This window comes from Bombus vancouverensis, chromosome 11, assembly GCF_051014615.1.
Source record: "Bombus vancouverensis nearcticus chromosome 11, iyBomVanc1_principal, whole genome shotgun sequence".
Classification (NCBI taxonomy): domain Eukaryota; kingdom Metazoa; phylum Arthropoda; class Insecta; order Hymenoptera; family Apidae; genus Bombus; species Bombus vancouverensis.
In genome coordinates, this window is record NC_134921.1 from 9,525,483 (window position 1) to 9,552,373 (window position 26,891).

The window sequence follows — 26,891 nt, forward strand, 5'->3', positions numbered from 1 at the left end:
TTTAGTTTGAAATTGCTCGAGGAACTTAGAGTGGTCAATCGTTTCCAGGATAAAATCTGAAGTCGTTTTTCTTCGAACTTTTACTTCCATTAATTATCTATTTAATCTTCCCCGGGAATCAAAGTCTTTTTTTCTTCCAACTCTCATTTTCATTTTTACGATGAAATTAGCGGATATTCCCAAGTGTAGGTTTTGTCGAGATCCCTACTCTATGTAATAGGAATAGGAAATTAACGAAAATAATAGATCGAATGTAATAGAATCGTTCGTTATCGATAAACGTAAGACAGCAATTGTTTAATAAGCGAACGATCATTAAGATCTGTTGAGGTTGACTGATAGAAGAGCAAGTGGATGAATTTGTAATAGAAAAATATATTGAAATAAATAAGGGTATAAGTTTGTGCTGATCCAGATCATTATTTTCTTAGTGTTACAATACAATAGAAAAATAGGAAGCACGTTCGTATATTTATAGCAAAAGTTATTATGAATTACCAAAAAAGTTAACCTTATAGCTTTAGCTACAAAGAACATAAATAGAAATCTATTTCTTAGTTTATTTGTTCCCTAGACCTTGTAACCCAAAACATAATGTATATTCAAGGTACAATAATACAGACCTCTCCTTATTTAGAATATTTCTGCGTAATAGCAGTCTCTAGGTCACGAATATACATAAATAAAAACGTAGAGTTTTTCTTGAAGTAGTTACTTGAACAAGATCGATGACGAAGTACGACTATCTGTATTAGACAAAATAACTGATCAATTTGTACAAAAATTAACGAATGAATGTATTAGGAGAGAATGCTTCGTACGGTTTTTAATTGATATACGTCTCTCAATCGTCATTTGCGTCTCAATTGCTCGTGACAACAAGAACGAGTAGAGTATCGTTACGGACCTTGCGGTTATGGCACGATACGTAACAACGACACGTTCATGACAACACAACAGGTGTTGGAATTACACCAATTTCACGTTTGCTCTGGCAGAACCTTAAAATTTCGAAGAAAAGTACAAATCGACATAAGGTTGCTCCACACAACGAAAATAATAATTTTTGTTTCAAAAGATTCGAATTTACGAGTTCACTCATCGGTCAGAGAATTTTTGCAAAAATTTTAAAACACCAACCACAGACGTCAAAGAGGAATTTCTTTCTAACGAATACAGAGCGCTGAATATCAGCTTCAAAAGATTGGAATTCGCAAATTACTCGATGCAGCAGCAAGTAAATGGCTGATAAGGCCCAAAGCGAGCAGCGACGGTCCCAGAAATGATCGGTGGGATCTTGTTATGGTCGAGAGTATCATCTGGTAGCGTGAGCCGTGGACTGTGGTCGGTCCTCCCACGCATGGTATCACGCATGCGTCGGGCCTCCCTTAAAACAATGCTCCGACCAATCTCGTAAGGTAAAGGGGCTCTTGTCCCATTGGCTCGTTCCTTCAAGTGGATCTTTTTTCGACGCGGCCACCATTCTACGCTCTCTAATCCCATGGAGTTCCACTCGCTCGAGTAACTCGAGGTCTTCGCTCCTTTCTCGACTCCCTGTCTCATCTCAAACAACTTCACAACATCTTCTCTCTACGTCGAATCAATAACGATCAATCGTTCGACCAAATTTTCTAATTTCCTTTCCCTCTATGCCATTTTCTTTCTTTTTATTTTCTATTTGTGCACTCAGATAAGTCGTTGGACGGTTGAAAGTACGTGTAATAATAAAAGGTTAGTTTGGTTAAAGGCAAAAATAAGTCAGAGACCCTGAATCATCGGCGAGGAGAAACCCTAGAAGAGGTGGCACAAGTGGTGATTCCCCTCTGCGAAACGTTTTACCGAAGGTAATGGCCGTGCCGGAAGCGAGATGACGCGTGACCCCAGACGGATGCATTAGACGCACTTCCGGCGGTGCGACGCCCGGCGCCCTCGTTCATCCGTGAAACCCGGCCGCTGCATCCCGCCAGTCGCGAGTCCTAATGCGTTATTCTCGCGATTACATCCTCTTACCCTTCCACCACTATTCCGACTAATCCTTGACATTTTTTCCTAGCGGAATTCCACTGGAATAATTCCCTAACGGAAGTTGTTGGAAATTAATTTGATTCTCTAGCCGAGGAAACATAGTGGAACGTTTCACATTTATTGGCAAGTTTTAAGAAGTTTCTATACTTTTACGAAAATATCGTAGAACCGTTTTGGACTCTCCGCCTTCTCTGTTCTTACGTCGATCTATGTCTTCGAAATGAAAATTTGATAAGAAAACCGATACTTGAATTATTGATCATTCTCACCCTTATTTCTCATTCTTACTCTTGTAAATTAATGATACGTTTACTTAAATTACTGCTCGTTCACAAACCGATAATTATCAACGTTTTAGGAACTTCGTCGTGAATTACTTGGAAAATATACAAATATACAATTTGTATACGCGATTCGATGCTCAAGATAAGGATCAAAGCATGCGTCTGATTCTCTCTCGCACAAAACCGCGAAAGAATTCGCTAATCGAAGATTCGCGGCATCCGAAGCGATTCCACCGCGCCAAGCAATTTCCCAAAGTGTCAGGCAAGGTAGGCGAACGTAGAGAATCGAAAGTTTCCCGGTGAATCCGGAGGACGCGTCCCTCAGTCGCTACATAACACGCGTTTCACAGTCTAAGCGGCTGTCGAGCGAATTCTTGCACGAATCGGCGGGACGCTTTGTTCGACAACTAGCTGGAGGCGACGCTATCGAAAGACGGGGTTTGCGCGGCAGAAGGATCGATCCTTCCTCTCTGTCCTCCCTGTTTCCCTCTTCTGGTTCGCGCGGTACAGCCGGCGTCGCCGCTCACGGCCGCTCATCCTACGGCAGAGGAAATGAAATCCCGTCCGGGATGCGATTCGCGCGACGTTTGTCCCGTTATTAGATCAACGTTACTCCGTGAGAGCTGCCGCCTCGATAGAAAGAGAGAAGAGAGCAAGAGAAAGAGAGAGGAGAAAGATAGAAAGAGAGAAATAGGAAATATCGTTCTCCTTTCCTCCCACGATGGTCGTGGAATACGTCTTTCGCATTTCAAAGCGTATCCCGCCTTCCGGCCGATACTTCCTGCGAAAATCGCTCCACTCTCCTACCCATCCACGGCTTGCACAGTAATCAATCGAGGGGACGAGCGGAGAAACTGTCTGTCGACGCGTTCTTTTTCCCGAGATATTCCAAAGCGCCACGTACAGGACTTTCCTCCCCTCGAGTCGACGTTTAATAGAATCGAATACTTCGTTTTTATTAGCCGACAGTGTCGTTCGTTTCGAAGCTCCGCTGTCTCGATAATTTCTTTCAAGTCCTTTCGCTCTATTTGTTTTTGGGAACTGTGTCTGATTAACAGACTTATGTCGACAGTCGGCTACTGGTTTCTGTTTCTCCTTCGCCAATTCTTTGCGTTCTTTCGATACTTGTACGTTGATTTTGATTTTGATTTTCGAAGTTAAATTGCGTGAAACAGATTTCAAGCATCCATTGAATCTTCCAACAGAATTATAACTTTGGTAACCATGTAAAACATGATAATTTGTAACAGGATGATTTGTGAAAAAATTGTGAAGTATTAACAAAATACGTAAATTTGGAAAACGATGTTTTCCAGTTCATGTTCTGTATTTTATCCAGTAGAGAAAATCTACACCCTGTTTCGATTGTTTCACGTTCTCTAAGGATAAGCTTCGTGTTCCTTATATTTCTTTTTTTAATAACTTCTCGGCGAAGAATGATCGATGCCTAAAGCTTCTAAAGGTCACCAAGGAAGGACATTGCTGTGGGTATACACCAAGGTCAACGTTATTCAAACTCACTTTATACTAATTAACCTTGTTTGGTAATCAGGCTATCTGGCCAGCCATATAAAACACTCAATAATTAGATGATTCATAGACGAAATTCTTCAACAAAATCATTCGAATGCTAACCTAACCGCGAAAATTTCAAAAACAATATTTGTATCTTTACATAATCGATCAATTTGGCTTTGGAATTTCTAATCTATCTAACGAAGCAAATTTATATATTTTATGGGAATCGTTGTATATCTACTAATATTAAAAATAAGTGTCATATTTTACAAACCTCTTTTGTTAACAAGCAACTTGTTAACAAACAATGAGCTATGGCTTAAACCTTCTAAAGATTACTCAGGACGATTTCTACGACACATATGTCAAGATCAACTGACTCCCCTATAAGGAATAATTGCCAAAAATCTTTGATTTTTTTTATTACGATAGGACAGCGTCCTCTTAACGAGTCAGAACCTCGAAACGGATTTTCGCGGTGAGGAACGCGGGTTGGATGGTCGGCGCGCATTTACCACCTGCATCGGGCCGAATTAATAGTTCGCTGTGCCGCGAAACCCGTAAATAATGCCTCCTGACAGCCGGAGCCGAACGTCGATGAATAACGAGCCACGGAGCCTTCGACTTCGAATTTTTTCTCTTTTCTTTCCGTGCGGTGTGAGCGCGCGCCCGCCTGGACCACACGCGCGTTCCCCGCGCGATGTGTGCAAGACAACCGGCTCGTATATAACCTTTTATGCGCTGACGAAACACGCGGAGAGGACGCATCGCGATCGGTCGTGGAGGAAAATCCAGAGGTAAAAAAAAAAAAATACGCCGCCGAATCGGTAGAAAAATCCTGAAAGGAAGGGGAAGGAAACGCGAGGGAGAGAAAAAGGGAGAAAGAGAGAAAACGCGACTGACACGCGTGCAAACGTATGCACGTTATTGCACATGCGCGTGTAAGCGGCGAACAAAGCTCGTCTCCGATGAACTCCTCCACGTGAACGCGGAACTCGACGCATCGATACAGGAAACGACGCGATACACCGCGAAAAACCAAAGAGAAACTTGCGTGCACACGCGAACACGGACGTGTGACCATAGAGCGGACCGACGATGACGTGTACGCGCCGTCGTGAATATTTGAAGAGATATCCTGCCGCTTTCTCACCCTTCCTTTTCCCTGCCGTTGGACGTTATCGCAATTTTTCACGTGGGTGTCCGCGAACACGTGTTCCCGCGCCTCGTTTCCGATCGATGCCAGTCAGCCTCTTCTTCGAATTGACTTTTCACGGTTCCGAGCTGCGGGATGATTCAATGAGACAGCTTCTTCTCTGTTCTATCGTTAGACACGCGTTAGGCTATGGTTACAGTGAATGCGTGGTGTGACGAACACGAGTACGTGAGAACGATCAAGTATACGCTGTGGTTCTAAATTGATGGTACAAGCGAAAGATTCAGGGAGATTCTATGAATCGGAATAAGACAAAAATCGAGGAAGAGAAGATCGCGTTGGAGGCTTCGTTGCTCCCACTGGCACCACGATTGAGGTGTTGATAATATTAGTCTGAACATTGAGAAAATGACACAAGCCAACTATTGTATATAAATGTTATGAAAAATATCATTGAACAGGCACATATTCGTAAAACAGCTAGAGATGACCATTTAACCGATATCATGTCTCACGCGATTGAAATAATTGAAAAAATTATCATTGAAACACATATACGTATACTGTTTCATCTAAGGTTAAAGACAAAGCGGTGAACTTCTTCTACGCCACCCTGTACATAGATTCTTACGCGTGAATGCATTTCGGCGTTCAGGTGTTTCATTCATTAAAACACACATTCACTGTAGCCATAGCCTCAAGAGACGGGAAGCTTTCTACTTGTGATTAGAACAGGTAGAAATTTACGAGAGGCTCGACCATTCGCGTTTCCTTCACGGTCTTCGCGACAGCAGACGTTGTCAGATAGAACTTATAATATTCGCTATTGACTAAGTTGAAACTCGGTTAAAGATTCCATGGCTGTACACCGGCAACAATGATAGGTTAGAAGTCAAGGAAAAGAAGAAGAGGATGAAGAGGAGAAGAGAAAAAAATAGCGAAGGCAAGATATGGTCAAGAGAAGGTAAGCATCGTGCCAAGGTTAAGTCGGCAGAGAAAGAGGAAGGAAGACAAGCAGAAGAAAAGTGAATGATGAGACTATAATGACGGAGCCTTCTCCTAATTCCAGTCGACACCTCTCTCTTCTTCCTTCGTCTTCGACACCTCTGGAACGAGACGGAATAATTCACGTGGTGGAAAGGGAGATAGAGAACGAGAGGATCAGAAGCTACAAGAGAGAACTGGGGAGAATCTTCTCCCTTGCTGTCTCCTGCCCTCTTTCCTTCTCTCCCTTCGTTCCTCTATTCTTCGCCGCTCTCGTCGGGGATTAATAACGGCCTACCATTGTTGCCATGGCAACTCTCGAAGCGTTAAAAACTCCTCGGCCCTAACCCTGATCGTTCGCTTAAAGTTTCACGGCGAAAGGGTTGAAGTCACCCTTCGAACGATCTCGATGGACGCGGCGATGACTCCTGGACTGGTCGTTACGCGTCATCTACGACGATCGCGGTGATCTTTAACGATTCGGAATGATATTAACCCTACTACGTTCTTTCGGCCATGTCCGATCCTCTTACGTTAAAAAATATCTTCAGTTTGGACAAAATACTAAGAAAATCTTATCGTCACGTATGATTTTTTGTTTCGATCTTTCATGTGAAATAAAAATTCGAGAATCGTTGCAGCGTTTACGTTTCAGGTATGTTTCACCTGCTTTACAGGCTGCTAATTAACGTAATTATCCGTCGATGAAAAAACAACACGAGGCAAAAGAGCGTTAACGTCGGATGACCGTAACGGAAGCTGGTCCTCTCGTTGCGCAAAGGCTCAAAGGAATCGCGATACCAAAGAAAAAGGGTTCGTTCTTGCAGGGTGAATCGGAAGGAAGGATTCGCATAAATCCATCCTCTGACTTGCTCGGAACCACCCTACAAGCGGGCCATGAATATTGATCAGCTCCATTCTCTCCGTACATCGTCCTACTCTCACGCGCTGCGTCCTTCCATCAGGACTTTCCTTTCTCGTCCTTTCCACCCTCTCATCCAGGCCCTCCTTGTTTTCTCCTTCTCCTTATGCGGCCTCCTGTCCCGTGACCTGGCAAACAACGAACTCTATTTACGATAGACTTTATCTTGACGTGATCTAGTTATGCCAGGCACGACCCACTATGCTAGATCATTGTATGGGATCACCCCTGATCATTGAATCTTATTCTATCATTCGTCCATCGTGTCGTAGCGAGGAACACGTATTTTTCAGCGGTACATCCATTACAGCCGAAGCTTCAGGACCTTGGATCAATTCGATGTAGCTTTTGACTATAACCGATCGAATCGTTTTTTTATCGTATTTTATCGTATTTTTCTATCGCCAGAAAATGTCTTAAGTTTGAGAGAAATACGAAAGGACCTTCGTATTAATTTCCTACGAAGAATTTTCATAAAATAAGGTAGCGGAGAGAAGATGAAAGTCAAAGATCTTCATAAAGAGTACAGTTAATCCTGCGCAGTTTCTGAAATGGCCATTATTTATATTAGCACGAAGAGCCAAAGGAAACCTACACGAGGATGCTTACCGTCCCACACGAGATTTCACGAATGTTTGAACCACTTGCCTCTCTCCGCGCAAGTGGAACATCGCTAGAGGCGGTTTATCCAGCAATAACGCTAAACATCCAAAATGAAGTAGCACGTGTGCAATCCAGATTGGTAGACGTCGTGCAAGACGAACATACTGTATCTATTTGTCGCGACGAGCGCCGCGACGCAAGAGACGGATGGATGACACGAGCGTGTGTACGAGCGAGAAAAAGGGTTCCGCGAGGCAGAGAGTATCAACGAAAAGCGACATGGAGAGAGAAAGAGAGAGAGAGAGAGAGAGAGAGAAAGAGAAGGAGGGAACGCGTGGATCCACAGACGTATGCACACACGTGCACCACACGGGGGCAACGTAGACGAGTCCGTACGAGAAGGTAGTTCAGTTCCGGTCCGGGCCATTAGTTGATGAGCTACCTCGTTTCCATCCCCTCTCGTAGGCCACGCTAGCGGCAACCACCCCCTCCTAACCCGTCCGACGTTCCACCTACATCCCACACCACCTACGAGAGGCCCTGAAAAGCTCGCGTGGCATTGTGGGATCTATTATTGCCCTCCTGGACTTACATGTTTCGATGCAACGGCAGCAAACTCAGCCAGCCAACCAGCCAACCACCCAACCAGTCAGCCAGACGAACGAACGAACGAACGAACGGATGGACGTACCGACAGACACACGGGGAAAATCCAGCTCCCCGCTAGCCGACACACCGCTTCGTCGATTTCCAACAGCCAGAGAAACTCTGTGTTCTCCCTTTCTGCCTGCGTTTGCTCGCTCGCACGCTGAAATCCGGTGTACCAGTCATGTATCGTAAAACGCGGGATCCCCCCTCTAGTTACTGTGAAAGTCGTAACAACAAGGCTCACAGGCACCCACACGCACATGTAGCCAGATTATACCAGAAATCTGCATTATCACTCGCACGTTACAAGACCGCGGTTTCGCGGGTACTCGCTTCCCGATTTTGATAGGATCGTCACTTAATTGTGATGGATCCCGACGCTTTCATTTAGCCCAGGCTTGCACGGTTTTCGGCTGCTCTATTTCACACCGACGTGTCTTTCACTGACGAGCAGGTCAAGGGTGGCTTTTTGCATCCTCGTCCGCGTGATTTACCCCTTTTTTTCGGCTCGCGTTCGACTTTCTTCTCCGTAAAGGTACACGTTACACGTACATGGTTTGTAGTTTGCGTTTATCGTGCGTGGTTACTCTTATTTTATCGAAGACACATGGAAGACTGGCCTCGACGACGGAACCTACCAGAATGGCAGACAATACTTCCGGTCGCCGGTGGTTCTTAAAGATAGCGATAAGCCCATAAACGCAAACACGGCCGAAGCTACAGAGAAATGGATGCACGGCATGGCACAAAGTCGTTGAAAAAAAGAGGAAAACGAGGCGGTCCCGGCGGGAGGGATGGAGAAAGAGAAAGCGGCAGCAAGGCATTCAGCGCATTCACGGGGAAGAACTCTGCACGAACGAGCGAGCTCGTGAATGAACCAAGTCCCGACCCGGTGTACTACCCCCTAGCCACCCTCGAAACCACCCTATCTCGGGCATTATCGTTATTAAACACCTCGAAGGGCCGCCGCCGACGTAGCAGATCCTCCGAGTTTCAGGACTCAACTTCCAATCGACGATATTTTTCCTCGGAATCACTCTGTCTCCTTGGACGAAGAAGACGTGGACCGTGTTGGAGATGCTGAGATCGCGATATACGTAGAATGTTTCAAAATTTCTGACGAAAATACTAAAGCGCTTGACGTAGTAATTAGTTTCAATTTATAACAATTTCGTGATCGTTAAGAGGGTTGAAAATTCGGAGGTACAATTTCAGGGCAGGCCATATTTATCCAACGGGATAACACGAGGATTTTCGAGTCTCGAAATCCTATCTCACCACTCAAGACAGCCGCCATTGTTTCGAAGAAGGCCGGTCTGCTCCGCGAACAGTGAAACCAACCCCCTTAACCGTAGCATCGGCGAAACGCCGGATGATGTACTGCGCCCCCAGCCCCTTAATTACTGCCGCGTGCAAATTGGAAGGAAAAATTAATCGCAGAAATGACTTAGAGCCGTCGGTACGGGAGGAGGGGGAGCGTGGACGGTGAAGGGAGGTCGAGGGAGAGGGTGGATGAGGAAGCGCACCCGAGGGTCGCACAAAGGGGATGAAAGGAAGTCCGGGGCAATTAGAATGATGCCCTTTGCACGGTCTTCCTCGCTCAACCTCTCTCCATACTTTCACCCCCCCCCTCTGCCGCTATACCGTCTTCCTTCTTTCCACCCCCTCGACTAAAATCATAGAGCGGTCTTCCTCTGTACGCGAAACGAAGAAACGACTGTTCGATGAAAAACGAGTGATTAAAATCGTCTTACACGGAATAAAATATAATACAATAAATAGTATGTATTGTTAGTCACGGTTTTAGGAAATCAGATAAGAAATTTTGTTTTTCTACTGTGCATTCTTCGTTGTTCCGAACAGTGTGAAGTAGAAATTGTAGGTTCAAATAGAATCGCTTGAAGCGGATTTTTCTTAGAATATATCAGCGATATATCAACGATACTGTATACTATCATGCACTATCGCCTAGATAGACACCTATAAAACGCTGACATACGTAAATTCTACGGAAAGTCTTAGTTTCCATTTCGTTTCCATACGTCGTCTGTGAATCGATAATTATGAGTTTCCTAAAGAATTTCTTTATATGGTACATAGAGCATTTATTGTTTATCCACGTTTTTCTCCATGAGAGAACCCGAGGAGCCTATCTTCGCGGAGTCTCCGTTCCTCTAAACAATCGCTCGTGGTATCGACAAATTTTCCGAAAAATACGTAACAAATCGCCACCGAGCTCGTGTGCAAAGTGGCGGCTGGGGTGGGAGGCGGCCGCGGGGGAGGGGACTGTGGATGGACATTTAATCTCGATTTCGGGGTCGACCGCCGATCGACGTCACCCTCGTCGTCGGTAGAAGGCCTCTGTCATATCTCCGGGGGATGATTCGACGTGACAGCTCTCCCTGGAGGGTTGTGCGTTGCCCTGCTAGCAACACCACAACCACCACCCCCTTCACCCTCTGATAGAAAAGGCGGCGCGCACCACTGCCGTAGGCGGCAATATACGTCGTGACGTCCGCGGATTCTTCGCGTGCCACCCTTCCACCTCTGACGACTACCCTTCGATGTATAAGGTTTAATGACGTATAAACTATGCGCCGGATTAGCAACGCGGTTATGCCCCATGGTAGTTCCACCCTATGAGGCGCTATAAGACGCGCCTATGGGGCTACTCGTGACCGCGTTGATGGACAAGGGTGAACCACTCCCCTCGTGGACGATTTTTTTCGTGCTAGTGTGTTGCTTCGTTTACGGGCACAAGGACATACATAGATCCGGCCGTTATCGCGAAAATTAACGAGAAAAGTGCGAGGATGGAGATCGTTGATTTAGCCGTGGTACGAACATAGGTATGTAGAGAAGACAATGAGACAAATTCGAAGCTGGGCTTTTTTTTCGAACTGTGGCAACGGCAGACACGACCCTTTCATTCCGCACCGAAAACGTCACGTATTGTAAAATAAAAAATTGAACGCAGCGTGCAACGCGGCAAGGCTTTTTTCTCCGGTCGAGAAGACAACGAAAGCGAAATATGGAAAACGCGAGCCACGGAACAAAAACCCGAATAGATAGATACCTGTCGGACGCACGTGCAACTCGCTGTAGAAAAAAAATCAAGGAATACGGTACAACTGCTACATGACACGGGGTTAATGTAGCAGCCGGGCTCTATCCGTAGAAATGCACGCAGTCGATGTTTTACAAAATACGCCTGTAATTATTTAGATTACTAATGCATTCACGAACCAGGAATTTTCATCAGTTGCCGAGCTCCATCGCGAATCGCTTGAAAAATGGACACGTGTAGTGTGTAATAAAGACGAGGCATTTGGAACGGACAGTTTAGAAAATAATTATCACGAAGACTAATTAGAAGAATAATTACCATACATATTAACACGCCTACTGATATTTCATACAAATTAAACGATTTTATTATTAACCATGCATGCAGTGCGCGTTGCAACATAATATTCTAAATAAAGTAAAATACGTCCGAGTTTAACGACGAATGTAACAAGTACTAACTGTTTCGATACCCACGTCATTCTACGTAGTACAATTATTAATACTATTCCCTATAAAGCATGAAAAATATATTTTCTCCATCCTTTGTCAAAAATGCAACAAATCCTTAACGTTTTGCTCGAGTCTCCCACAAGCTACATTGCCAAAGAGTTACACGCAAGGCGTTGCCTTTACACCTCATCAAACGTTCAATCCCCCATGTCATCAGATTCGAAGGCGGTTTGAGAAATCTCGGCCGATAGTTAACGCGCACGAAACAGGGATAATTAACCGGACAAAAGAAAGCAGTGTCCGAGAGTAAAAGTAATCGCGGGTGTCGGAGTCTCGTTCTGTCTCGCTCGACACGGGGAAAATAGGACGACCCCGACGATGGGGATAAAGAGAGCGAGGAAGAGAGGACGAAATGGCACAAAAGGGCCCCGACAATAAAGTCAAGTGGGGCACAATGAGCCGCGGCGTGAGTACATTGAATGCCATGATCGTCTCATGTAGTCACGGTCCCATGCCTCTTTACCGGTCGTCCTACTACTCGTGTCGCATGGTGTGGCCACGGTGTACGTCTACAATAGCGTTGATTCAATAACTTGGCCGTGTTACCGATATAGAAAACTATATCGGACGAGGGAGTTGTTGAGTTTCCCTTACGCGATCCACATCGTGCGTTTTTCGATTTATCGGAACGTTCTTGACGATGCGTCACTTCGATGATAAGCATTCGCCTTGTCATTTAATGTTATCGTTAATAGATAACGAGATAGATAATCATTGAGTCAGCTGAAGATTGTGGAATGTTTAGAAGATAGGACAAGGGTTATTTGAATCAGAGGAGATATTTTATAAGAAATGATGGTATAAATACGAAAATAGCTTGCGAAAGGACTTTGTTATTCGAGTCATCTTCTCTTCGTTCTCGATATTTTCTATTGCCCAATCTAAAATCGTTTTCTCATTCTGTCGTTATCTGTCATAGGTCGATACCGTGTCTCCATATATAGTAAAGTAAATAGATGTATTACTCAAGCTTCGATAATCAGCTAAATATTATTAATTGAAATTCAATCATGAACTTCGCAGAATAATCAAACTTGATATACGTGTAATAGCTACAGAAACATACACCACTTTATTTATTATAACGTTTACACCATTAATTGGATTCAAGTAGCTATATCAAATTTCATATCATTCAGTACTACTTTCACATGACAACAAAGAAACACCATAGAAATGAGATGTATAGATACTAATGAAGGGTGCTGCGTTCAAAGATAATGCTAAGTACAAATACATTTTATAGCCATCGTATACCAAATTCGATTGTTCTATGTAAATTTCGCGATTGAATTTTAAGCTTTAAGATATCGAAGCTTACGTGACTCAAATTCGGATAACTCCATCTTATCTCTATATGCACGTAGAAACGGAGTTTGGAAATTGAAAATTGCCCATCATATTCGTCACAACAGCTTGTTATCAATCGTCGCGTGTTTCCTTTCTTTTTCACCGCGTCGTTTCACGGTGGCAGCTGATAACGTTATCGCGTAGCTGGGGAAAAAAAAAGAAACAGCCAAAGGACGTCGACTGAAAACGTCAGGTTGTATTAACACCATTCTATGGCCAACGGCCACGGTGTCCGCATAAAAGCGGCTGTACGCCGATAATCCGACCGATGTCACCACATCTATTAAATTACGCACGTACGAATACGCGGCAGGTAGATAAGTGTCGTACGTCGGCGGCGAGCGAGTTTACGGTCGGGAAAATCGCGACAACCTGCGATTCTTCGGCCCGCAAGAACAGGACCGACGATCACCAGCCTTTTCCGATAAAGGGCAACTCGTCCGGGCTTTGCGTTTTTGTGCAACTCAAATTCGCTAGAAGAACCGTTGAAACAACCGGTTGACGTCCGCGTTTTCTAGTCGACGAAACGTTTTCCCGCTCTGAAGCGTGTCTCTTTTTTTATAATGGAGAGAAAGAGAGAAAGAAAGAGGGATGGAGGGAGAGAGAGAGAGAGAGAGAGGAAAAACATGGAGTGGCAGTGTAGCGAGAAAATAAATTATAAAGTAACGCTTGAGGAGTGCGCGTTAAGCCCGTTCCCGCGTGAATCCGGCGTGATGGATAGAATGTCGAGATATTTCGAAAGAGCGGAAAGAGGGAGTAAAGGAGATAGAAGAGGCGATGTTTGTAAGCGAGAAGGAGAGAAATGGAGCAAAAGGACCGATTTAGAGGATTGTCGAGAGAGATCGTCGGTCAAGCTCGACAATCCTGATAAATGAAAGAAGCAAATGCCGAATTCGGATTCCCAATAAGGGTGGTCGATGTCAAGCGACGTGGAACGACTGGATGGAAATGAGGGTGGGAAAGAGTGGACGCAAGAGATGGCTTTAACCCCATGACGTCGTCTGCCGGCGACGATCTGGATCTATATTCCACCCCTTCTCGTCTGGTCTTCCGCGTTATTTCGCGCTCGGACATCTCGCCGATCCGTCGTATTCTCTGTGATGCTCGTCATGTTCGAGTTCGTCAAATCCTCTCATTTGCGTTAACCCGTAAACTCGTCGTTTCGTCCACGATGTCGTGTCTTCTCGCCTTTCTCGGCCTCCAAGTTTTCTTCGCTTCACTTAATTGAAAACGAGATCGAATAGACGAGTTAACGAAAATTTACTTTACTAAAACGTTACGCGTATACACCGTGATTCATAAGTACGTGTTAGCACATTTTTTGTTTCCCACAAAATTTGACGATTGCCTTAAATTAACGAGGAGACGATTAATCGATCGTGATTTTCTATTCCATAGCGACATAACGATGCGAGAATTTGTAAGGGTTATTTCTATGGGTTACAAGAGGAACATAATTTAATAAGAATCATATTTGTCCCCGCGATCCTCTAGCCCGAATTCCATTGTGACAAAGTTTTGTAGGAAATAAACGTAAACTTGGAAGAAGTTTACCTAAAATCTGTACCAAAATTTGAAACGCATCGTCCTTTTTTCTACGAATAACGTTAACAGAGTTTAAAAAATATGTTGTTATGTAACAATTATGAAAGAGGTGCGCGTACATCATTCCTGAGATGTTTCATCCGTCAGAATACACATTCGTTGTAACCGTGGCCTATCTTCTAAAAAGATTGGCGAGATTCGACACGGAAAATTGTACAGGAATGTGACGGATCTCCAGCGAGCGTAACAGCAACAACAACGATAACAATAACTGCAACAACCCCGTGAACATCCGGCGGTGATCCAAAACGCATATTCGCCGCTTCCGGGCTAACTTTCCCTCCCCATTTTCCTGTCGCGTTATATCAAGCTGGAGGGGTTGCTTGCGTTTCCGCCCTCTCCCTCACCACCCTTCCTCGTCTTTTCCACCCTCTGTCTCTCTCTTTTTGTTTCTCTCGCTCTGTGGATGCTCTACGATTCTCTGTTTTTGCCTGTCCTCGTCTCCGTTCGGTTGGATGCAATCAATAAGACATTCGTGACGCGACGGTTATGGCTGATGGGGACGTGAGCACAGGGGCCAACGGCCAGCCCCATGAATATCTTTCGATAGATTGCACATCGGCCTCGTTCACCCTCGATGCGTCGCGATGCGTCGAACCCGTGCACGTGGAGGGATCGAGACGGGCCACAAGGGTGGACGATGTGCAGCCACGCATCCACTGCGGTTAACTTTCCTCTTCCTCTCTTTTTTTCCTCTCTCTTCTTCTCTCTTTCTCCCCGTTTTCACCCTCCACTCTTCCTCCTATATGTCTTCTCTGCCGCGCGTTATACCGTTCCCGGTCTTTATTTCCGACGACCTCGTTGACCGGATGAACCTGCTCGCTATCGTTTTGTATCCTTCCGTCGACCATGCTAATCGAAAGTCTTTTGCGCGGAGGTAGACGAAGAATTACGAATTGAAGAAGCTGCCGCGGTCATTTGGATGAATAATTTGAACAAACCGATAGAATATAAACTCCAAATCGATGAACGTCGTATTGCTTTTTCAAACGTTTTATAAATCTATAGCCAATCGATATTCGCCGTAACAAACTTTTCTATCTTCGTATGTACGAAACTTTTGAATACGAGTATTGCCTTTCTTTCTCTACATACGATTTAACCTTCGCGATCCGACGCCTGGCATTTTTTTACGCAGATACCTCTCGAACAATTGACAGAAAAATTAATTAATCTTCTACGAAATGAATCGGGAATCATAGAATAATGTTATCGCTCTTTCGATTACGATTTGAATATCTCAAACGGATCATTGTGATTCTCGGACGTGATCGTTTCCCTCGTCTCGCCGATTTTCTCCGGCCACCCCAAAGTAATCGAAGTCCGACAGCGCGATCCGGGATTCCTCTTCAACGGGATTCGTCACGCGGCACGGCGATGTTCGAGGGCTCACGCTGCATTAATAATGCATATCCAGTGTACAGAAAAATGCATATACGAACCGCTCCTAGCAGGGAAACACCGTAATATCGTGAACGTTCGACGATCCTGTCACGACTCGGTTTCGGCGATTCCACACGAAATTTGTCCTCGTTAAACGCGGTCGACACCTTCGTGTCTCTCGAATTACCTGTTCCCAGGGTTTCCTTTCACCTTCCCCCTGATCGTGTGTGCGTCTCACACTGGTGAAAAGTCACCGTTGCTCACGCACACACACGCTACGCTCGGCGTGAGTCCTCGCGGAGTTTTCGGACTGATTAGCATTTTTTTTCCCTTCTTCACGCTTCCAGCGTGACCCGATGACGCCTCGTGGCCGGACAATGAGGCTACTTATTTATTTAAATACCGGGCATCCTGTCCTTTCACGCGAAGATTTATGCATGCCGCCGAGCTAATTGCCGGCCCATTATCCGGATAATGGTATTCCGTCGCGTAACGACGCGTCGTCTGCCTTCTACCTCTCCTCTCCCTCTCCGCCCCCTGTCCGCGTCTTCCCCCCTCGCGCGTTTCACCATCTCCTTTTTTTCCCCCCCGTTTCCACGGACACGTTCCGTTCTCCCGTTCCTCGGCCGGTTTACGTGGCTCCTCTTGGTCGAACAAAGCACGAGTCGCTGACTCGAATATTCGATCGACTCGTTCAAGGATGCACGAACGATACCCAGCTACCGATGAAACGCTGCCTGTTGCGAGGTTGTTGGGTCACTTGTAAAATACTTCGGATAACCGACGTTCGTTTATGCTATCTTATCGCATGGTAAGCTACGAGATCTAGCGATTATACTGACACGTAGAATGGTTGCGCTGTTGCGCGCAGTTTGTTGTGACGAAATACCCTCGCGATTAAGAGTATACACGACAAACTATTTATCGATAATTAATTTGTAGGAAATGTAAAAATGTAACGATTACAGTGTCACGAAGCTGTTGTTCGATTTTTAAAAGAATATTATAATTTACATATGAATTTCACAGTAGATCGACGTTGTTTACGACATCGTGGCGGACCATCGTCGAAAATAGATCGTCGGTTCGGTAGAACGATGACGTACGAGACCGGTAAATCAACAGAGACGTGCTCACTCTTCAACAGGAGCGTGAAGAACGCTGCTGAACCAACGTCAATAAGAATAATTATCGCGTAAAAGGAAAAATAACGAAACAGACCACACTCGATTTTTATATCTCAATCGATACCCTTTGATCGATCAAAGATTTGTACGTATTTCACGATGATTATCGATGAACGAACCTCGGTATCACGAGCGAATGATAAATAGAACGCAAAAGGGAAGCCGATTCTTCAAAGTGTCTTTCCGGTGGAGCTGTCAAAAATTCGAAAAATCAAAAACACAGTCACCCACAGGTAGACATGCACGAAATTCTCTTCAACGAAGCCGCCATTGAAAAGAATGGTACTTGGTGTATCGTGGACATTGATTTCTAAACGGGCTGTACCGTAAACGAGCTCTCTCCGCGTACGACCCCCCGTGCCAGCCAGCAGACCAGCCCCATCCAACCCCCGCGAAACGCTCGAAAACGCGCTTTCGCGTTCCCATCGAATTGGGAAAACGGGCAAAGGGTTGCTCTCTCCTCGTTGCCTTTCACCCGTGACCTGGCCAGACGACTCGAGGGGTGGGAGGGTTGCCGAGAGGGAGGAAAAAGAGGAAAAGCGGTGTGTGCGGATCGGAGTCGTAACGTTTGCGCGCACCGGATCGGCTCCGAGCAGGGCAAAGCCATGGAGAATCGAATGATAATCGAATTACAGCGTGACGATCACTGTGACCATGGATGGCCAAGTTTATTGTTATTCATATGGGGAGTTAACGAGCTGGAGGGATTCATGCGTATCCTAGTTTCATTTCGTGGTCGATAAACCGTTATTGTTATTCACTTGCTTAATAAATGGGATAAAAAGTATCGTCGGTGCATCGAAAATGTAAATTGAGCGTGTATATAATCGCGCGGATATTTACGGAAATGTTTTAAATCCTGCGCCGTAATACCAAACATTTTGAAGTTTCGTTATAACCGAACGAGTTCTTAAATTTCATTCTAACATAACGTGATAGGACTACGATGATTATTACGGATTATTATTATGATATAGCGAATGACTATTATCGGAGATTGAGCTACTATTTTATTGCTAGGTAAAAATAGATATTCGCTCAGACTTGCCAATTAAGAAATTCTTGTCTTTACACGGATACTCGCTGCAAGCGTACACATGCACATACATACCCATGCGCATCCTTTTTGGCGTAGGCTTACGTTGCTCGCAAGGACTACACTTGACGCTACACCAGCCCATCATCGTCTGCTGATCTTCTACTATCTGTAAAATTAATATAAAATTAAAATAACTAACTGTCTACAATATGACACTTATTTTAACTTATACGCTAACGCTACATTATGTTAATAAAATTTGAAGCCAATCTAAAACTGTATACAGAAGTTACGAGTCATCCGTTACGAACATATACGTAGTAAAAAATTATGAATAATTATCTTGAAGATATAATTAATGGTAAAGGTGGCCTTTCTAAATGTTTTAGCTCATTAACATAATGAATAATCGACTGCTGAAATAGTTTATGACTCGTACGTTGCGTACGTTTGCAATAAATACTGTACTGCTTTTGTATACCTTCATGTAACTACCTAACAATCTCATAAATAGAAATATATTTGTATTTATAGACGCGATCTGTACAAAAAGGACAGCATTAACGAGGATGAGATTAAGTTCGGAGAACGATATCTAATTATTACTGGGACTACATCGGAACAATGATTCAAGTTAGTCGCAGCGAAAGGGGAATCGATCGAGTCGTCGTTTTCTTCGGTGAAACGTTTTACGATTTGTCGGAGCGTTCGATCGTCGTATTCAGAGTCGCTGTACGTCCATGGAATTAACATTAATTTCCAGTTTTCAATTGCAGTCGGCGGAGAGAAGATCCGTCAGCCGCTGCGAACGACTGGATAAGGCAGCGATATACGTAGCCTGGTGATTAGCAATTCGACGTTAAGAAACCGACGGTCTGGGTTTCCGTGAAAAACGGGGGGAGGATCCTATTTAAAAAGTTTGATTAAGAAAGCCGGCTGGCTATTATTGTCATGCTAATTATACGAACAGAAACGCAATGAAAAGTACACGTCGAAATGGAAGGAACTCCCTGCCACCGGGTCGCGATGCATTTCTCATCACTGTTCCTTTTTTTTCCTCCCTTCATTTTTTGTATCCTTTCTCCTTTTAACGTTCTATGTCGTGTACGCAATCAAAGGTACGTGCAACGTAACGATTATATTTTAATCGGTATAATACGTACAAGTATATCTAGATAAACTAAGGAAAAAGATATTGAGAAATACAGTGTATGGAAATGTGTTTAATAAATCAAAATTGTAAACGATCGTGTTATCTGGAACTTTGAAACACTCCAAACATACACTCTCGTTCGTAAGCATCAGGGAATTTACGGAAGAACAAAGCAATCCTGATAAATTATTGCAAAATTATCAGAATCTTTAGCAATTATTATCTTCCTTAGAGTATGAGATTACGAAGAACTCGTGTTTTCAATATCGCAATACGAATGACGCTAATTATACATATACGATGAAGTTGAATGATTCCTCTCCTGTAAAACTCTTGCGCGTGGCACTCGCGATTTCCAAGCGCATATTTTAAAACGTTATTTTATACTTTACTTCGTAGAAACGCAAAGTTTTCACTAATCTGTATCTCTTATCGTTTTCTTATCAAAACGCTAAGTGTCTTGATGCCCATGAACGAAGATGAATATAGAGATATTGCTACGTTACGAGGTACTATCATAACGTCAATTATCAGTCTAACGATTCACAAGGGACGTGTCATTTTGTCAGTCGATCACGCAGAAAAATAAGAACTTTGATTCGTCCCGGCAGAAACTTTTTCTCGTTCTCCCTCTTCCAAGAATCATATGCACCGCTTCGCGTTCGAGATCCACGTTTCCGGCGATGGCGGCGTGCGCGTACCGGAAGTAGGGTTGTTCTCGAGCTTCTACCTTCCCCTTTCCAGAAGCAACCCCGATTTTTAGACAAGTCGTGCCCTTAACGCGTAGACACGAGCTGCAGTTTATGAGGCCGATGCGTAGTACTCTTAATGCTCGGCGACAGTACTCTCGTCAGAAATCTCGTCGTATCCTGAAACATCCCCGGCACGTTCCACCTACATAAATCGGCTATGAGGCATAGCAGACGATCGGCTCGTAGTCGTAAAAACGCGTGGTTTAAGCGCATTACGCGAAAATCCCGGTTATTTTTCATTCCCCTGTAGGGGATGCTTTCAGCCCTTCGAAGGTGTTTGGGAAATTACGCCAAGGATCGTCAAGACCACGCGATCGATTCTGCGAATATAACGCGAAGGATTCTTCTCTTACCTAACTTCTATGTTCTCCTGTTTTGGAATTTTATTTATTTTTAACTCCTGCGAGTATGCGTATCTCTTTTATTTTTCATGAAGAGGTTAATTTAGACTTTCAGAGAAATGTAAAGATATCTTAGGACGCTACATTACACAACCGGTAGATTGCGAACGTTTATGGAAATTTGTACTTTTGCGAACGCAACTGAAGAAACGGAACCTACGCAGACATTTGTTTCCATGACGAGTACTGTACCTTGTACAACTTCTAAATTATTCTATGTTTTTTTCTGCATTTTCGCAACTTTGAACTTTCCATAAACGCATAGCCACCCAGCAAGCAGATTTTAAATCAGCTATGTGGGAAGCTTTTCGCGAAAAATAAAGGTCTGCTTCGAAGAAGCAAGCGAAGTTTCATAATAACATAAATAACGTAATAGGTTGCATACGAAGAATTAGAGGAAAGTTGTCAATGATCGAAACTGTGTCCCGATGGTTAAACCAAGATTCTTCTCGATTCGAGATGCTCGATGGATACGAATGTCGGCCGTCGTGGTACAAAAGTCACCTGGACCCGACTTCGGCGGTGAAATAAATCACACGGCACATACATCATTCGGTCGTGCGGGGCTGACGACGCCGAGTGAAAAAGTAACTGAAAAGCTGCGCGAACGACAAACCGCCGGCTTATCCAGTTACACGCCGGAGGGTTACCCATTTTTTCCCTTCATTTTGCACTCCCTCCCTCCATCAGCGTGCCTATCACCCAGCTCTGGACTCTCATCGCAGTCTGCGAGCCACCCTCGTTTTTAACGCGAAGCAGCCTCAACATTTTAGACTTCTATTTGTCTCCAACAACCTTGCTTCTCTGCCTCACTCGAAATATTCAAATTGAAAGCAGAAGGAACTTGGCGAAAGATGTTTTCAGATAAAATTCACGCAACAAGAGAAAGCTTCGCAAGATGTTGGTGATAGAATAAATCCTCGCTTAGGTACATCAGAACGTCGTTCGTTTGAATTACGAGTCAAGGGACGAGACACTTTGTCGGACCAATTAATCCTGATAATAGCGGTTCGCCATTCCTTTCGAATCTTCTTATTGGCCAGATACTCGGGAAACCAGCGCGTTTTTACTAAATTGTTTCTGCGTCGCGTTCAATTTCTGACCAGCACACAAAGATCGAATTGGAGATTCTTTCATTCAAGAAGATATACGATCTCTGTCGGAGTTCAAAATTTAAGGAACGTTGAAAGAACGATCGAAAGCGAGGATCGGTGGTTCCTTAAAGAGGAGCTGAAAGGGAAGAGGACTCGTGGAGATCCGTGTCGCGACTTCTCACGGGGATTTGCCGGTCGCGTGGTCATTTTTCACGGTTCCCGGTCGCAGCTCCGCTCCGTTAAAGCGTAATCCAATCAAAGAAAAGTCCTGGTACAATGTGTCGTTTAATCGACGAACAAGGCGCCACGTTATTACCTTCCCCCTCGTTGGCTACAATGCTTCCTAGCGGATCGGGGAACAATGGCCGCGGCAAATGGATACGCACACGCTGTGCGTGGCCCGTAATCAGGGGTCTCGATGAACGCTAATACCGGGTGTTCGTGCTTTCGCGATGACTTTTTGTTTCCGCGACAAACAATCTTCCCGCATTCCCGGACAAAGTAGCCATCCTCTGTCAACCCTGGTCGCTCTTCTTCGACCCATTGTCTTGCAACCTACTAGCAACTACTGCCACTGACATTATTAGCCTTACGTAGTGAACTGTGAATACCAGAACGCCGCCAGTGAACGTCGACGAGGAACCACCGATTTGTCTTACCCTCCAAGCCGCCTTCGCATCCACCTTCTCTAATTGGCCCCTCGATTGGGACCTCGAGTGCGTGAGAATCTGCCCACTCAGGCCCCTGACTTTGCTCGTCGACAGACGCACAAATCGATAGGCAATGATTCCAGCTAATCTGATTCGAAGAAAATTGGCGAGGTCGATTTTACGTCCGATGGAAAGAGTGGCAGCGGGCTCGACAAGGATGCAAAGCGTAGAATTTTGGAACGAAGTAGAATCGCGTTTAGTTGTACTTGGTTCGTACGAACAGGTTAATTCTCAACTTTAAATGTCTATGCGAACTTATAATCGAGTCCGTGTTATCCCAACTATGGTTGATCACCGGCAACTCTAATTTCGTCAGTAGCTTTGTCGCTGTAATATAGAACTAGGAGTATCTTCGATTGAAATTTTCTTAAGCCAGATCCAAATTGGCAATAGGACGAGAGTTACAAGCAGCGACGTATTAATTAAAAATCTAACATCTCGGACTATGCTTAAAGCGATTATTAGATCGCCAGAAGATTAAACTGTAACGCCAGCTTTTCATTGTATCTTTGATATTCCTCGAAGTGGCATTCGTGGTCGATCGAGATGAGACTTGGCGGATATCGTAGAAACAAGTGTGGTAAACCCGAGATATATTAGCTTGTCCGAAAAATTTCTTTCGTTTCATAAGGTGATAATAGATGAACAACAATTTCTGTTTTATGTTATTTTACTGAATTAAGTATGATCCATTTCGTTATATTTCTATTATTATATTCATGCGTAATTCAATAAACTAATATAAAAGAAAAAACATTGTGCGTCTATTATTTCCTTATAAAACGAAAGAAACTTTTCGGACAAGCTAATAAAATCTCAGATGCGACAATTCATGCGTTCGAAAGATACGCATCCTCGTGTGCGATAAATTCCTGTCGCTATGATGACAATACTATCTAAGTGAAACCAACAAAGGGAGTATCTTTACGCTCCTCTGTGAAAGAACCCAGTCGTTTTCTTCGCTCATTGAGTTTAACGCATATAGAGGCACACCCCTCAGCTATATACGTCGCTCGTATTTCATAATATTGTATCTACTAATCGCCGAACGCAGCGTCTAATAACGCGAGATCAATTAGAATTCCATGGAGGGCTAACTATTAATTCTTATCGACTAGGCTAATGTCGTCTGACCAAACGACAGCCTCTCGTGTCTGAAACCATGCAGAGGGCAGTTGTCGTCGGTGTAACTGCGGTCAGTGACGCGAGATCGTGGCGGAGGGGAAGGAGCGCGCGAAGGAACGAAGAAGGAGCGGGACGGGGGAAGAACGCGGAAAAGCTGGAGGCAAGAAACGGAGAACGCGAAGGAAAACAGAGTGGCGAAGAGAAAAGCAACGAACACGGGGGAAGAAGAGGGAACAGTAGAGGGTAGAGGGATGAGAGAGAGAGAGAAAGAGAGAGAGAGAGAGAGGAAGAGAGAACGTAGCTTGGGCAGTGCGTATCGATCTGGCCGCGTTACGTGCGTGCCGGAGGTTGGGGTCCTGGCGTGGACCAATCGGAGGGCCACTCCTCTCTCTTCCTCTCCTCTCGCTCTCTCCTTTTCTCTCCAGAAACTTACTCTCGTCCTCCTTGTCCTCTTCGTTCTACCTTTCCCTGTCTGGCCAACGTCGACGCGTACGCGTTCACGCACTCACGCACGCCACCGGCGTGTACCTGCTTGATTACGTCGGTTGATAACGCAACGCGGCCATGTCGATACAATGAAATGGCGGACGATCGAGACCCCGTTCCTTTGCCTGGAACACGAAAACTCGATGCTTTCAGGCAGCAAGTCTATTTTCTTTTAACAGCGTAGACTTGAAAATTCCGGGAGCGGTGAATCTTTTTAAACCGTTTAGGTCTACGTACCATAGCGAACGAGTGGAGTACCGTTTCTTCGGGCTGGAACGCGATAACTCGACGCTTTGAAACAGAGTCTATTTTCTCGCAATAGCGCAGACTTGAAAATTCCGAGACTCGAGAATTCTAAGAACGGTGAACTTTCTTTAAATTGCTTAGGCTAACTCGTGCAGCGTCGCTGCATCGACTACGTGGAACGCGATAATCGGATATTTTAAGGCAGGAGATCTACTATTTTCTTGTAATAAAGAGAATCTGAAAATTTCGAGTCCTAAAAAATCGAGAAACGGCGAATTCTTTTCAGTTTAAACGTTTAGGTTTACCGTGGCTAGCGCGTGGGACGCCATTCGTCTGTGTTAGAACACAATAGCTGGAAACTTTGGAACAGAAAGTCTGGTTTCTTGCAACGGTAGAAGCGTCGAATGTCCGACTCTCGAAGATTTCGGGAACAGTGAAATTTCGCTAAATCGTCGATAGTACTATGGTTTACAGAGAAACGCGCTATATCTGTGAAACCACGGACGTCACGTCGAAACAATGAAACAACGAACGATAAAGTTTTCACCGTGAAATCCGACACACCGGATGTTGCTCGCAGGAAACGGCTTATGAAACCATTTCCTGTTTGATGTTTCGAGTGCAAAAATATTAGTGTCGGGCGAAGCAACAGGGAACGCCGGATCCGCGAGGGCGGGCCATCGTTTCACAGCGACGAAAATTTGTCCTCGGTTTAACGAGAAGATCCGAGAGAAACAGGCTCGTGAATATTCATCGGCTGTTAGGCTAAAAGATAGAAGAAAGTTAAACAGCGAGAAGCAAGATCCCTGTGAAGCTTTTAGAAAGTTCCAACGAGGTGTTTCTGTCCCTTGACGATCTATTAGGGTCACAATTAGGCAAAACATCCCCAGGAACTCGCTCTTTAGCAACCGTGAAAACTGTTCTCGACTTCAGAAATTCGACTCGATGTCCCGACCTCTATAAATTTTCCCTGGTCCTCGAGACAATGAGAAACTGTTTCCGATTTTACAAATAATATCAGCTCATTTGCTACGACAATGGCGTTAATTTTTGAGTCGCCAGTGACTACAAATTTCCAGCTTCCGAGTTATTAGCATAGAGCAAACGGTTATTTCTACCTTTTACAGGTTGAGTTTTGTAAATGAAGTGCAAAAACGTACGACATAAGGACACTTGTGTCGTTATTGCATTCTCACACGTTTGCAGCAGAACGAGAGCGTGAAGTTCATTAAAGTTTCAAAGAGAGTATCTTGCGCTATTACGATATCGCTCTGAAGCTAACTATAGCTTCTTCCTCTCTCTTTTTCTCTTTCTCCTTACAACGTGCTATTATTTCAGCCTATAGAATTTATATCGTGTTATTTATTTGCAATTCTAACTCTGCGGCCCATCAAAAAACAATTGTCGCGCGTAGATTTTACAAATTTATTAATTAAGTTTTACAAATTTAGTAATCTAGACATTTTCACAAATTTAAAGAAATTGATGTATTTATAACGTTATGATAAATTGCGATAAAATGCGCGATCCTTCATGGGTTAATACGACGTTGCTACAAAATCGAAATAATTTAAAACATTCAAACTCGTTTTGCTCGTGTTTTGTTACAATAAATGAGCGATACACGTACTTCTCTCTGTACATCGTCTCACGCACGTCTCTGTGTACGCGAAACGTTGCGTATCGAAATAATTCACCCTACGAATCAAACATTTCTTGGACCCTGAAGAATGTACATTAAATCATATTTACGATATTAAAACTCGATGATAAATCGGAACGGGATATGAAAATTCTTTTCATAGGGAAACACTGGATAAAAAGGCTGCAAGTGCACCGTGTCTGGTCACGCGATGGCGTTCCGAATCTACTTTCTATTCAGTAGATGGCGAGAACTCTTTGAAGTTTATCTGGCAAAAGGAATTCTGGTCGTTGAGGTAAATAAAAGAAGCTGCAAGTAGTTGAGTCGCGAAGCTGCCATCTCGTTGAACTTTAGCCAGACAGAACGGCTCTACACGGTTTGTCCACGCGTGAAGACCAGAACGGCGTATACCGTCGATTAACGAGGAAATTCGATGAAATCGTAAATTCGTTCGCTCGTGTCGGTGCTCCCGGCGAGAGCTACGCTGTATTTACCAATAAACGTTCAGAGTATATTCACACACGCGCACACGCGCACACGCGGCTACAAACAACCGGCATGGCGGCCCATCGGGGACCAGTGAAATTTGCTAAACGATGTAAATAATGGATGGGAACAGTTGGACAGTTTTCAGTTATTTTCCCTCCACGTTCGCGCATAATTCAAGCGAAATTTATTGCCGCTGCTCAATTACGCAAAATATTGTCAAAAAACGCCACCTCTCTTACCCGCTATCTCTTTCTCTTTTCAATGTACGCTTCCAGTTTGACATGCCTCTAAATCATTTTGCTAAACACGGGATGTTCGTTGTCGTCCGGCGGAATTTCCATCCTATCTCGTTTTTCTATCGCGACATTGTTTCGTAATTTAACTAAAAATAATTGAGATTATTTAACGGATATATGAACAATAATAGAACGCACTGCTTAGTCGATAATTTCTTTATTTCGCGATCAGCTACCGTTTTACGTGTCGTTTTATTTTCCTCCGAGATAAATC

General features: G+C 44.3%; 1 long non-coding RNA gene across 1 annotated transcript in view; it reads right to left on the reverse strand.

The window, feature by feature from the left end:
- Positions 1-18,419: 18,419 nt before the first annotated feature.
- LOC117154892 (uncharacterized) overlaps positions 18,420-26,891 on the reverse strand; it is a 143,085-nt gene continuing 134,613 nt past the window's right edge. The window contains exon 4 of the long non-coding RNA XR_013059520.1: positions 18,420-18,449. This is a non-coding gene — a long non-coding RNA (uncharacterized LOC117154892). The remainder of the gene's footprint in view (positions 18,450-26,891) is intronic.